Genomic DNA, 15,184 nt, shown 5'->3' on the forward strand with positions numbered 1-15,184 from the left:
CTTATAGAGTTTAACCCTTGGTCCCCAGCTTGTGACAGTGTTTCTGGAGGTTGTGAATCCTTTGACATGTGGGACATAGTTGGAAGAAGTAGGTTGCTGGAAGTGGACCTTGCTTCTAGTCCTGTGCTGTCTGCTTCCTGATCTACCAAGCTATGAGCAACTAGCGTTACACCCCTGCTACCACAGCTGAAAATTCTTCTTGCTGCCAAGCTTTTTCATTATGAATTTGCCCTCAGACTGTGAGTCACAAACAATCTTTCCTCCCCTAGGTTGCTTAATGTCAGATGTTTGGTCACAGCGATGACTTAGTTTGCGAGAATTTTAGAGCTGAGAGAACATTTCCACAGCTTCTCTTCAGCAGTTGCCTCACCCGATGATCCTGCAAGTACAGGACAATTTCTTTACATTTTAGTCTTCTTCAGGTGCAGAGTATAAAAACCTTGAATAATTTTGACTTGAACTTGTAAAATCAAGTGCATTATTACAATATGCATGACTTCATGTTTTCATGGGGTGGGCTGACTCACACACTTTGCTCTTTTGAATTAGTGGAGTTTTAACTGACTGCTTAGTGAAAAGGAAATAATTCATTTTGCAGACAGAATATTACATTTCACATGCTTTTTTAAACACTCGGGTGTTTAAAAATTCAGATTCTCCTATGACATTTCCTCCCCTCCCCCTTTTTTGCATTTTAATTATTATGGAGCCTTCAAGAGAGAGTTCAGTCATTAAGCAATAATCAGAGGCTGATTGCTTAAACTCTAACAAGTGTTTGCTCTTTAAATACCCCAGTACCAGATAATAAATGCTGCAAGTTTATCAAAGTAAATGGCATATACTTTTCCTCTGTTTTGATCAAGGTTTGTAACAGCTTTTCCCTGTTGGCTTAATTTTTTTCTTTTCGTTTCTTTCCTTTCTTCCTTCCTTCCTCCCTCTCTCCCTCCCCCCTTTCTTTCTTTCCTTTTACCTGCTGGTTTCAGTTGGCCCTGGGAATACCTTTTGTGTCAAGTCTCTCACAGAGAGAAGGAATTAGCCCCCATCTGACAATAGAATAATATTATTTTCCAGCTAACAAAGCAAAGAAGCCTGTGGGACAAATCATTTTGTAAATAATCCAAACCCAAACTATGTGCTCTCCTCCAGGGGAAACAAATCCCCCGTAGGGTAAAAATGATCCAATTCAATCTGAAGTCATCCACTTAGGAGCTGTTTTGTTGTGAGCACCATTTTGGAGACCAGTGTCACTTTATCAGGGAAGAAAATGAAGTCCACAAAGGTGGTAGCCTTTCAAAGGAGGAACAAAGGCTTCTGTGACCATTCTGTCACTTGTGTCACATCTGCTAGTTGGTAGTCCCTGAAAGGTGCATGACTGTTGCTGGAAGTTGCAGAAGTCATTTGACCTCACTGGGCTAACAAGCTCCTGATGTTCACTTATTTTTCCCTGAATTTTACCAAAGCCTTAAGCTCAGTTTGGCTTTCTTTATAGCTGTATGGATGCCCAAAGTAAAGGCTCTAGAGATACATGTACAATGAAATGATTTGAATTGAATGATGAAGTTATTAATTATTTAATTAGTCTATTTATTTTGGTTTGCTGGCACAGGATCTCATCCTGTAGCCCAGACTGTCTTGGAACGAGGTGTAGCCCAGGCTTTCCCTGAACTCTTGCCAACCCTCCCATCTTAGCTTCCCAAGTGGTATGAATCAGAATGGATTAGTATTTTCAGACAGGCTGAGAGAACATAAAGCTGATTTTTCATCAATCTTTATGCAACTTTATTAATTTTTTCCATTGATAAGCTTAGGAGTTGAGCTACCAATTTATACAGACACACCATTATTTATACCATTTTATATTGAAGTCTGTGATTGGAGAGAAATGAGAGCTCTTCTATTGAGCCCCTGAATTAAAATGACCCCATTTTCTTGAAGCCTATGCTATCCATATTCGAACACTCATTAGTTAGCTGGGATTGAGTAACTCCCTGATGTGTCCTGAGCTACATCACTCCTCTGAGCCCTCACTGTCCACCCAGTTTTGCAAGTTCACCAGTTTGGGGACACCCTAACCTGAGGAGCAAAAGTGTAGGGAGTGCCAAATACACGATAATCTGCATAACTAGTAAAGCACAATGTAAAATGAGGGGAGAATACAATCCAAGAAGAGAAAAGCATCACTACTTTGGAGAAAGATGAAATACAAGAGTACTGAAATCGAGTCAGGAGTATAAACAGTGTCACAGGAGGAATGGGCAGATCTCATCTTCATATAGTCATTGACATCTTGAGAGCTGATGGGGCAGAGTTTTCCTTAGGGATGGTATACACATTACTCTGGCAGCTTGAATATCCCGTCACCCCACTGTGTCCCTACATTTCTCCTCTACTCCTGGTACCTCACTTCATTCTGCTTTGCCATCTACTTAGTACCCCATCTCTGAATGTCCCCATACTGAATCAGTTTCATTCTAGGCTCACCTTGCTCATTCCCTATGACATCTGTGACTTGGGTCAGGATCTCCTTCCCTGTCAGTGAGCCAGATGAATGGAAAACATCTGCAAAACAGCAGGGCCACTTGCTTATGTTTTGCTGTGAGACAAATCTAGTCACTAATACCTTAGGCAAACCCACTTACCATGTCACAGTGTTTCTAAGTCAAAACTATGGTATGTCGTGGTTAGGGTTGCTGCTTATGGTTTAACCACGCTGGAATCAATGCATTGGCTGGGCCTAGGCTTCCAGGTTCCAGTGCTCAGATGCTTTTCCTTGCTTACCAGTAGTTGGCTGATCCAGTTCCTTACACAGGTAGGTTTAAGGTCTGGATTCAGGTGATGAGTACCCTGTCATCTCCAAGCCAACTACAGTAGACTAAATTCTTCTCATTCTTGACATCACCCTGACTCACTCTTCTGCCTTTTCTTCCTGCATTCAAGAGCTCTGGTGAGGCCAGGCGGTGGTGGTGCACGCCTTTAATCCCAGCACTCGGGAGGCAGAGGCAGGCGGATCTCTGTGAGTTCGAGACCAGACTGTTCTACAGAGCAAGGTCCATGAAAGGCGCAAAGCTACACAGAGAAACCCTGTCTCAAAAAAAAAAAAAAAAAAAAAAACTGTAGCAGGAATCTTAAAAGTTCTTATTAATAAAATCAAACCTGAGGCCAGTTATTGGGGTGAAAGCTAGAAGATCAGAGAAGCAGAACAAGTCACAGCTACCTCACCTTGCCAGTTCCTCAGCTGATCCTGTTTCCTCAGACTGGAAGCCTTTGAGTCCTCATCCAGAATGAGTCCTCATTCAGAATGATGCTGAACTGTAGCTCAAAAGCCTAAAAGCTTAACCAGCCAAATGCTTAACCAGCCAAATGCTTCTAGTTTCTGGTCTCCATGCCTTATATATCTGTCTGTTTTTGCCATCACTCCCTGGGATTAAAGGCTCACTTTCTGGGATTAAAGGCGTATGTCACCATGCCTGGCTGTTTCCAATGTGGCCTTGAACTCACAGAGATTCAGAGGGATTTCTGCCTCTGGAATGCTGGGATTGAAGGTGTGTGCTACCACTACCTATCCTCTATGTTTATTATTGTGGCTGTCCTGTTCTCTGACCCCAGATAAGTTTATTAGGGTGCACAATATTTTGGGGAACACAATACCACCACAAAAAAATCTAAAAAAAAGAGCTCTGGTGATCACATTAGGGCCACTCAGGTTATCCAGGATAACCTCCCAATGGCAAGGTCAACTGACTGATAATCTAGATTATACCTGAACAGTTGCTTTTGCCATCTAAGGAAACCAAAGGCAATACACCAGTGTGAGGGTCCTGAGGACCAGTATGGGCACAGCTACAGCTGGCCACTCTCAGGGAGAGAGCTCAGTATGCACTATTTGGGCTGGTGCCTTAGGACTTGGCCATCCTTAGCTATTCCGCTGATCCTTTCCCCAATGTAGTTGACCAGATAGGTACCAGCTGTTTTGAAGCACTGGGATATTTCTGCTGGATGCAAGCAGGAATTCTTGTGGAGTCCTCCATTGTCATTTCTTTGGAAAATGAGGGAAAGCATCCTGAGTTGTATTGCCTGGAGTACCATCTGGTCTGGGAGGTGTGACCTATTATACATTCCCATATCCCCCAACATGCAGCACTGAGCATGGTCTACCAGAGGCACTTCAGAAATGCTTATATGAGTATACAGGAATCCATCCATCCAGAACATCATCCATTTGGGGTTTTTGAGTTGATATTTTTAGTTATTATTTCCTACCAGCTGCCTCTACATTCCTCCAAAATGCTAGAACACATCATCCAATTGTCCCAGCTATCTGTGAGCAATCATAATCACAAAAACCTTGCTTCTCTTCTGAGAGAGCTCAAGGGAACATTTGCCTGAATGTTTTCTACCCTAATCATGGGTGCTAACATATGCATCTGTTTCTCCTTCCCAAAACCACTCATACTTCCCTGCATATACTAATGGCCTCAGATGTCTGAGCTATGATTAGAAACCCTCTGTGTATACTAGGTCTTGTGTTGAGTCTAAGACTCTACTAGAATTTATTTTTAATCTGTTGATTTAAAAACTATTTATAAAATCTCTTAATCAGACATTTTTATCTTTCATTGACACTGGTATGAGATTTATGTAACTCAATACTTACTCATTCCTATACTATTAGTTCTCTCTCTCTCTCTCTCTCTCTCTCTCTCTCTCTCTCTCTCTCTCTCTCTCTCTCCATTTTCCTCAACTTCCTTCTGTTCTGTACACAGTTTCTTAGTTCATAGAAGGGAAATTGGCTATAGTTTCAAAGAGAAGTTAACATAAAGTAATTTTAAAAACTGGAGGGTGGTGTTGACATTGGAGAGACAGCTCAGTGATTAGGAGCAATGGCTCAACTTCCAGAGGACCCAAGTTTGATTCCCAGAACCCACATGATGACTCATAGCTATCTTTAACAACAGTTCCAAGGTTTCTGATTCCCTCTTCTGGCCAATGTAGGCACCAGGCACAGGCACATACATGGTACACAGACATATATGCAGGCAAAACACCCATACATATAAAAATGAAATACAAATTTAAATTTAAGAATAATTTTATACATATATATTTTATCATATTCATAATCCTGTTAACTTCTCTTTGATGTTGATTGTGGACTAGATAGTTTTTTCATTAATGTCTCTCTGTCTACCAGGAATAATCATAATAGTAAGTTATCTCTTTAGTAGCTGGATCCAGGAAAGCATTAGAGAATTTCAGGAAGCCTAAGAGTTACATATGGAAGTCTTGATCATGTGAAATACCTTTCCTTTGTCACACATTGTTTATTGGGTTAATTAGCTTTTTCAAATTATAGTTTATTTCTATGATGGTTAGTTTTTTATTTTTTAAAACAATTTTTAAAATATATTTTGGTCCAACTGCGCACGTGCACCCGCTGCTCCGCGCAGCCTGCTAGTGCAGCCGGGCAACATGTCGCACTTACAGATGAAACTCCTGCGCAAGAAGCTCGAGAAGCGGAACGTCAAGCTGCTGCAGCGAAACCTGAAGCTGCAAGGAGCATCAGACACAAGCCTGTCACAGCCCCAAAACGGAGATGGGCCTAAAGAAGAAGTCAGAGTCGGAAAAGTTAAGAAAGCCATGAAACATTCTGTGAATGTGGGCTCAGCAGAAGCACAAAGTGGAGGCATGCCTGAAGAGACAGTGGAAAACTCGAAAGCTAAAAGATCACCCCAAAAGCCTACCACTTTAACCAATGGGGAAACATTGCCTTCTCCTGATTCAGAACCAAAGAAGAAAAAGAAGAAGAAAAAGAGGAAAATGGCAAATGATGCTGGGCCTGACACCAAAAAACCGAAAACCGAAGAAAGCATTGGGGCTCACGAGGAAGCAGAAGATGGTGTGGAGGAGCCAGATGACAGGGAGGAGCCCAGTCTGCCCCTCGGACTGACAGGTGCTTTTGAAGACACTTCATTTGCTTCCTTGTCGAACCTCGTCAATGAAAACACTCTGAAGGCTATAGAAGAAATGGGCTTCAAGCGCATGACCGAGATTCAACATAAAACTATCAGGCCACTTCTGGAAGGCAGGGATCTTCTGGCAGCTGTGAAAACAGGCAGCGGCAAAACCCTTGCTTTCCTCATCCCTGTGATCGAGCTCATTGTCAAGTTGAAGTTCATGCCCAGGAATGGAACAGGAGTCCTGATTCTCTCCCCTACCAGAGAACTGGCCATGCAGACCTTCGGTGTTCTGAAGGAACTGATGACGCACCATGTTCACACGTATGGGCTAATCATGGGTGGCAGTAACAGGTCTGCTGAAGCGCAGAAGCTTGTCAATGGCATCAACATCATCGTGGCCACCCCAGGCCGGCTCCTAGACCACATGCAGAGTACTCCAGGGTTTATGTACAAGAACCTCCAGTGTCTGGTTATTGATGAGGCTGATCGAATCTTGGATGTTGGGTTTGAGGAAGAATTAAAGCAAATTATTAAACTTTTGCCAGTACGCAGCAAACTATGCTCTTTTCTGCCACACAAACTCGAAAAGTTGAAGACTTGGCAAGAATTTCTCTGAAAAAAGAGCCATTGTATGTGGGTGTTGATGATGATAAAGAGGTTGCCACGGTGGATGGGCTTGAGCAGGGATATGTTGTGTGTCCCTCTGAGAAGAGGTTCCTTCTGCTCTTCACATTCCTTAAGAAGAACCGGAAGAAGAAAGTGATGGTCTTCTTTTCATCGTGTATGTCTGTGAAGTACCACTATGAGCTACTGAACTACATTGACCTGCCTGTCTTGGCCATCCATGGAAGGCAAAAGCAGAATAAGCGAACAACCACGTTCTTCCAATTCTGCAATGCAGATTCAGGGATACTGCTGTGCACAGATGTGGCCGCCAGAGGGCTGGACATCCCGGAAGTGGACTGGATTGTTCAGTATGACCCTCCCGATGACCCCAAGGAATACATTCATCGTGTGGGTAGAACGGCCAGGGGCCTGAATGGGAGAGGGCACGCGCTGCTCATCCTACGCCCTGAAGAGTTGGGTTTCCTTCGTTACCTGAAGCAATCCAAGGTTCCATTGAATCAGTTTGACTTTTCCTGGTCTAAAGTTTCTGACATTCAGTCTCAGCTGGAAAAGCTGATTGAAAAGAACTACTTTCTCCATAAGTCTGCACAGGAAGCATACAAGTCCTACATTCGAGCGTATGACTCGCACTCCCTCAAGCAGATCTTTAATGTGAACAACTTAAATTTGCCTCAGGTCGCTCTGTCTTTTGGTTTTAAGGTCCCTCCTTTCGTGGATCTGAACGTGAGCAGCCATGATGGCAAGCTTAAAAAGAGAGGAGGTGGTGGTGGATTCGGCTACCAGAAAACAAAGAAAGTGGAGAAGTCCAAGATCTTTAAACACATCAGCAAGAAGACGGCAGACCGTAGGCAGTTCTCCCACTGAAAGGAACGGCTTTCCACCTGGACTGACTTTGCCCTAATTTCCCCTTTCTCTTTAAAAATGAACTTTTTCAATCACCTTTAGGATCTTTCTGCCTTTATTATGATGATAATATTTTATTTTTAAATACTTCCATAAACAAACCATGTCATTGTTCTAAAAAAAAATATATATTTTGATGATATTCTTCCCCATCATGAAGTCTTTCCAGATCCCCTCTCTGTTCTCTGACTCACCCAACTTTAAATCCTATCTCAAGAAAAACAAAAACCCAGTACAACAGCAACAAAAAAACCCCAAACCAAGAAAACAAAATAAAACACCATCTCCCAGCCAAGAAAAACACACCAAGCTGTAACCAAATAAAAAAGCACACACACACACACACACACACACACACACACATGCAGACAAAGAAAAAAAACCTTTGAAATTCATTATATGTTGGTAAAAAATACTTCATTTTCTTACTGGAGAAAACTAATTTTCCCTTTCCCAGCAGGTATAAATGACAGTTCATTTGGTAACCTTTACCCTGGTGACTAGATTTCCATTCATTCATTCATTCATTCATTCATTCATTCATTCATTTTTTAAAAAAAATAACAAAATAAAATGTAATAAGACAAAACAAAAACAATCAACATTAAAATTGGACAAGACAAACCAGTAGAAGGAAAAGAACCCAAGAGAAGGCACAAGAATCATATAGTCACTAGTTCACACACTCAAGAGTCACCTACAAACACTAAACTGGAAGCTTTAATATATATGCGGAGTACCTGTTATAGACCTGTGCAGGTCCCCGGCATGCTGCTTCAGTGTCTGTGAGTTCACATGAGCTTTGCTCAGTTGATTTAGAGGAACTTGTTTTCTTGGTGCCCTCCATCCCCTCTGGCTCTTACATTCTGCCTCATCTTCCACAGGGTTTCTTGAGCCCTGAGAGAAGGGATTTGATGGAGAAATTCCATTTAGGACTGAGTGTTCCAAAGTCTCTCACTCACTGCATAATTTCTGGCTGTGAGTTTCTACATTTGTTCCCATCTGATGCAGGAGGAAGCTTTTCTGATGATGCCTGAACAAGGAACTGATCTATGAGTATAGCAGAATATTGTTAGGAGTCATTTTATCACTCCATTTTTTTTCTTTATTTAGGCCAGTATTATTTTGTTTTACACTAGTTGCCTGGGCTATCTAGTCTCAGGTTCTTGGTCATCCAAGCAGTATCAGGTATGGGTTCCATCTCATGGAGTGGTGCTTAAGTCAAATCAGGTATTGGTTAGGTACTCCCACATGTTTTGTACCACTATTGTGCTAGCATATCTTGCAGGTAGTACACCATTGTAGATAAAGGGTTTGTGGCTAGCTTGGTTTGTTATGTTTCTTTTTTAACATCATGCAGAGTACCTTCCTGTACCAAGGATGCTGGAATGTAAGGGTGAAAGCTCTATGTAAGCACCAGCCAGACATCTCCATGTTCAGTGAGTTGTGTAGGTGTTGTCTTCAGCAATGGAGCCTTGCCATCAGTTTGTGGAGAGCAACCTATAGTCTTGGCAACAGCCTGGGTTGTTTGAGAATTTGCATAGGAACCCTTTGACCAACAAGTCAGTTAGATGTAACACAATCCTGGTACTGAAAATTCCTACTGTATTAGGTTTCCATACTACCTCTCAAATGACCCTTAATTTTAGCTTTCTCTCTCTGTATTCTCTCCCACTGCCCCCATCCCCTTCCTCTCCCTACTTGATCCTCCCATTTCAGCTCCCTTCCATCCATATCTATCCTATTTCTCTTTCCTAACAAGATTTATATGAAGGTTAGTTTTAATTGTCAGCTTTGCACAATCTAGACTCACATGGCAAGAGAGTCTCACTGAGAGATTGTCTGGGTGAGTTGGCCTGTGAGAGATGTCCTCAGTTATGTTAATTGAGGTGGGAAGCCCCACTCTGAATGTGAGCAGCACCATTTCCTATGCTGGGCCTTGAACTGAGCGAAAAGGAGAGAGCCAGCTGAGCACTGGCAAACAAGCATGAGCCCATTCTTTCTCTGTTCTTGACTCTGCATATGACCAGCTGTTTCGAGTTACTGCCACCTTGATTTCTCTGCCATGATGAATTGTCACCTGGAATTGTGAGCTACAAAACCCCTTTTCTCCCTTTAAGTAGCTTTAGCAGGAGTGTTTTATCACTCCAACTGGAAGAATGAAACCAGGATGGTTTCATGCATCATTCTCTCTTGAGTGTCCGGAGTAAGTTTGCATCCCCTTGAGTATGGTGAGCCAATTGCTTCTTTTAAATGTGTGTGTGCGCGTGCACATGCACACACACGTCCATGTGTGTGACAAGTGTGGGTGTCAGAGGACAGTTTTCAAGAGTTGGTTCTCTCTTTCTGTTTGGACCCTAGGGACTCAAGTCTTGAGGTCTGTTATCAAGAATCTTCACTCTGAGTCATTTTGTCAGTCTGACAATGGTTTCTTGACCCACAGAAGAAAGCAGAATCTTTGAACCAATTGCTGGGCAATGTTAAGATGGAAGAAACCACCATAACAATGAACTCTTTGCAATTCAATCTACTTCAGAGAAGGAAAAAATGTAAAACTAACTGCACCAGGAGAGCTGCTTCCCCTTGCTGCTGCAAATAGGTCATTCTAAGCCACTACTATGTTAACCATGTGTATCTGAGTGGCCACATGCTATATTGTTATATAAGATCACATCCTTTTTGGATAATATGTTTTTATTAAGATTCCACTTAATGTTATATGTCAAGGATGGATGAAAGCCAAGGTCCTCTGTTTTTCGCAATTTTTTTCTAATAAAGGAATTTTTTTCTAATAAAGAAAGCAGTTCCTCCTCAGCATAAACGTGCCATTCCACAGGGCATTCTCTCAGCCTAAAAAGTCACTGATGGAAAGATGGAAGAGAAACAATGGTAGTCAGCTCACTCCAAGTAGGGTTCCCAATCTTATTCCTGGGAGCAGATGGCAACTTTTTGAAAGTGCTTCCCTCAATATGTAACAATCACAACATTTGAGGTGTGTGTGAGTGTGTTCAGGAAACATTGGCTTGAAGTTGCAGTGCAATGTAAGCTAGCCCTGTAATAATAGCTCCTGGGAATGCAGAGGATGGCTTGGCATTAGGCATTCTCCTCGTGTTTCACATAAATGCATCCTGTTCTCAGGAGCTGACGAGCGCAGTGCACTTGCCCTGGCTCATTCAAATTGAATGTTGGTAAAAGGAGAGTCCTGAGCAAACAGAACACTTTGGCATCATTGAAGGCAGGAGCAAGGTTAAGCTGTCGGCCTCATTCTCTGCTGGTTATTGGATGTTTATTTGCTGGCCTCACTGCACTCCTCAGGTATGTTGCTGAGGCACTGACGGGGTGACCAATGCCTGCCTGGTCCAGGTACCTATACAATTTAGCTCTAGGGCTTTGGGTCAGTAAGGTTCCAGGCTTTGGATATTACCCTGAAATCTGCCTTGAATAATGTTTTTCTGGAACAGAAAACTCCTCCACAGAGGCAGCTTGCCTTGTATTTTCCTTTTGTTCTTCTTTTTCAATGCTGCCGCTTTAACTTTGACACAGCAAGCAGAAGGAGAGGGAGCGAGGAGAGAGCTTTCTGCAGCCCACTTTTTCCATTAGTTTGAAAACGAGGAGAGTGGCAGCGGCAGCAGCCAGCGCTCACTGGCTTTCTAGTTCTGTGCTATGAGGAATAAAGACACTGTAGGGCGGGCGGTGAACCTGAACTTAGCCCATTCATCCATACTGCATTGAGTGATTGCATGGAGTGGAGTCAAATGCCACTTGGGGGTGAAGAGCACGCATCATCTTGCATTCCTGCTGGATATGCCAGGAAGGACCCTTAACACACTCCAGTAAGTGAAAGGTAAGCCATGAATGTATGCTGTCTGTGGGAACATGAAGGGAAATTGCATGGAAGTGGGAGAGTTACCTCTCTCTCAAATTGGAGAATGATATGTTGCTTAGATTTTCTTAGCCAGTGCTTTGGAAACAGAAAGGAAGTGGTTTTGCTTTGCCTCTCACTTTTAGGATAGTCTACAGGTTGTTTCTCTACAGGGTGATATGTTTTCTCAGCTCCAAGTACCCAAATATTTCTTGTATTTTTTTCTCCCTGAAATGTGTTCTCAGTAGGAGTCATGATAAAAAGTTTGGGTCACATGAATGAATAAATCTACTCTTTGTCATCTGTGTATTTTTCAAGGTGTAATCTCACTGTGAGAATTCAATCAGTGGCTTGAAATGGAATTTCTGTTTGTTTTTTTAATCTAATAATCTATGGCTTTCAAGGGCACAAGAGTAATGGAAATGCCGAATTTGTCGTCGATCTTTTCTAAACACACATACCTGCCATCATCTCTTGGGGAAGGGTCTGGAGGAGATGGGGAAGATCTGAGTTAAACCATGTCTTATACCTAGCAAAATGTAGGACTGTCTCTTGTAAAACATTTTACATGTGCTGTGTTTAAATTAAAGCTCTGGTGTAGGCAGTGTCTTTTGGTGATGTGCATTCCAAACAAGGAATGGATGGATTTTTGTGACTATAAATTTAACTAGTTCCTAGTAAATCTCTTGTCCAGGGCTCTGAGATCTTTTACACACTGCATTAAAAATAGAAGGACATGTTTTTAATTAATCCAGCTATTGGATTTGCCCTCAGGGAGCTGAAATGAAGTGGACAATAAGAGTCTGTTGTTTCTAATAAAGCATTCATATGAGTTGTGGTTTAAAAGTTAGTCTTCTATATTTGGGGGATATTTACTTTTGTTACCTTACCCAACTGAGTTTACTGAATATCTCCTTCAGTTAGCAATCAAATTGAGTAGACTAGTAATGGTACTTGATGATGTTATCAAGACATACCTATTATGTATCCATTAGATATATGCCTTTCATTTATTGACCCATACCTATGTGTGCATGTGTATGTGTATCTTTCAGAAGATTTTATTAAAGAGGTTAGACTGGGAGCAGGATAACTTGTCAACAGCAGAGGTGACAAGACTTGTAACAGCATCAAGTTTTCTTGGTTGTCAAAGAGCAGAGGGATGCTCAAGTATGTATCCTTCAACAGTGTTTCACTTTGGAAACAATGCTGGAGGTTACCTAGACATTCATCAAGGTATGTCCTGTAGATTCTTATTTCTGCACCAGAAACTGTGTATCTGATCTGAGGTTGTGAGGCCATGGGACAGGACAAAAATTTTAGAAAAGGAAATGCAAAGTCCCCCGAGAAAGTTGATATTGGAAGTGACAGTTACTAATCAAATCCATATTGTCACTAGGGGCCAACTAGATGATGACTTGGTAGGAAATACAGTATGGACTTATGACAAAATTTTTGCTTTGAGTCTAGAGTTTAGAAAGATGTGTGTGTGTGTGTGTGTGTGTGTGTGTGTGTGTGTGTGTGTGTGTGTGTGTCCTTTTAATTTCTTGTTTAGGGTATGTTATCTTTACTTTTCAGTGGATTTTTAAAGCTATAAATATGCAGTTCATTGGCATTTTAATACCAGGATGCCAAAGTAAAAATCAAATTCATAACATGTACCTTTTCAGGAGCACAGCCTTGTCTAGTACATATTGGACTAAACTCTGAAGTTGAAAAGGGCAAGCTGTAAGGGCCTAGCATCAGAGGGTGCATCCCAATTTTTCTTTATGTTAAATTGGAATCTAAATCTATCATCTTATCTTTCATCATATAATGTCCATCTTTGTAACAGTAGAAAGGAGAGAAAAGAAGCAATTTTGTTTGTGTCCTGTGAACCATTTAGCTTAAGTTAAGAGCAAGTATCTGGCTCATTCAAGAAAGTTTCCCAGAGTCTTAATGGGACTAGAAGTTGTAGTACTCATTTCCTTGAGGGCCCAGCTTATTCTAGCAGCTAAGAAGAATTCTGCCACAAAGCAAGTCAGGAGCCAGTTGTGCCTGACTTCATTCCTAATGTAATTTATTAAGCAATTTCAATAACTCACATTTGCAGAGTGACCCGTTTGAGGAGCTCAGAGTGTTTCTTGGACATTATCTAATTATGAGCACGTCAGAAGGAAAGAGAGTGTGCAGCATCTCCAATGAGCAGTAGAAATGATGGGGAGACATGAGGTAAAGTGATTTCGTCAAGATGACTGGGGAAAATGCTGGCACATATCTGACACATGACTCCAGATGAGGCCAGGGCCCTTGTCTCTTGGACCATCTTATCTCAACTTACCATACATACCATGATGTATATTGAGTTTCTCAACTATGTTTTCTCCTAACTTCAAGGACCCTATTCCAACACTTGTGGCTACAGGATTCCATTACCTGCCTGACATCTCCAAAAGTCCTCTGCAGTGAAAATAATGTCATTGAATTAGTCAATGCCATTCAACATCATTACAACTAGTACAGAAAGCAATAAGACATATATGTCTCCCAAATTTATACTTTGGATCTTCTCTATCTGAAAATCTGTCAGCTGTGCAAGAGGATGTCAGGATGTTGTTTTGAACACTTGACAATGAAAATATGTCAGAGCACCCTTTCATTAGCCCAACAGCTCCTAGGCCTGGGAGCAGGACAAGCTTGATCAAAGTTGAATTAAATTTATTAAGAAATTAGAGAGCAGAGATTCCACACATTCACAGAGCCTTGTTCATTCTCTTTTCTCTAGATTGTTAAGTGCTTATTTTAAGTTCCATTATATCTCAGTTCCAAAAAGAAAAGGATTTCACATACATGAAAGTTAGCTAATAGACATGAAAACAATTGCAATCCAGCTTCTTGTTTTTCTATTTCTTTTAATACATTTAATTTGTATTATAAAGGGGTAAATAAGTCCATTTAATGTAAAAATATAGTGTCCTTTAACCCTATGTCCCCCTATACCCCATTACTGTCTCCCTTTCCAATTTCCTAGTCACCTCCTTTATTACCCACTTTCCCTTCGTATCCTAGGAAGCAAAAATGAGATAAAATATGTCATTTATTTTTCTGAGATAAACTTAGTTTGCATAATACCATTATTTCCAGTTTCATCTACTTTCCTACAAATGACATATTTCATTCCTCTGTTGAAGGATACCCAGTGTAGTTCCATTGCTCAGGTATTGTGAATAATGCTCCAATAAACAGTGATGTGCAAGGATCTCTGTAATTTGTTGACTTGGAGTCTTTAGGGAAGTCACTTGTTTAGATGCATGAGAATGCTGTAACAGTTGAGACTTTCCTGCACTTGGTCATCCTAACCACGCCTCTAATGCACAGGTCCAGAGGGAGGACTTGGGCAGATACATCCTATAGGTAAACTCATCCGTAATAACATCTCAGCCCATCACACAATTTGGCTACCTTTTCCACATGGCTGGCATTGTTTAAACTCTTTTCTTTATACCTTCCTCAAAGAAGATGACAACTTTGTAGGGCAGTAAATGAATTCATATTATTAAGAATAAAAAAATCTCTCACTGAGTAAGATGTTACAGTAAACTTGTGGGAAGCTACTCACTTGATGTAACACAGACAGGATTATTCCCAAAGATGTATGGCATGATTGTCTTCCTTTCAAATTTATAGTGATATTCATTTAGCTGGAACATTCTTCATAAATAAAAGAATATACTGAAACTAGTGGCTCTCAATCAAAGGTGATTTTGTTGTCATATCTAGTGGGGAAGCTACTGGCATCTAGTGGTTAAAAGCTGAGGATGACACAAAATGCCTAACTATATAGGGTGATCCCCCA

General features: G+C 41.3%; 1 protein-coding gene and 1 pseudogene across 9 annotated transcripts in view; both read left to right on the forward strand.

Moving 5' to 3' along the window:
* Frmpd4 (FERM and PDZ domain containing 4) overlaps positions 1 to 15,184 on the forward strand; it is a 931,047-nt gene that overhangs the window by 560,604 nt on the left and 355,259 nt on the right. The window contains exon 1 of one of the 9 annotated variants that reach the window (XM_052714732.1): positions 11,041 to 11,331. The exons of the other annotated variants lie outside the window; for them this stretch is intronic. The gene's annotated coding sequence lies outside the window, so the exon portion shown is untranslated. Of the gene's footprint in view, positions 1 to 11,040; positions 11,332 to 15,184 lie in introns of those variants that run through there. 9 annotated transcript variants of the gene reach the window in all.
* Positions 5,417 to 7,591, forward strand: LOC128095689 (ATP-dependent RNA helicase DDX18-like; annotated as a pseudogene).

Source organism: Peromyscus californicus, unplaced genomic scaffold, assembly GCF_007827085.1.
Source record: "Peromyscus californicus insignis strain IS unplaced genomic scaffold, ASM782708v3 Scaffold_10__1_contigs__length_136768540, whole genome shotgun sequence".
Classification (NCBI taxonomy): domain Eukaryota; kingdom Metazoa; phylum Chordata; class Mammalia; order Rodentia; family Cricetidae; genus Peromyscus; species Peromyscus californicus.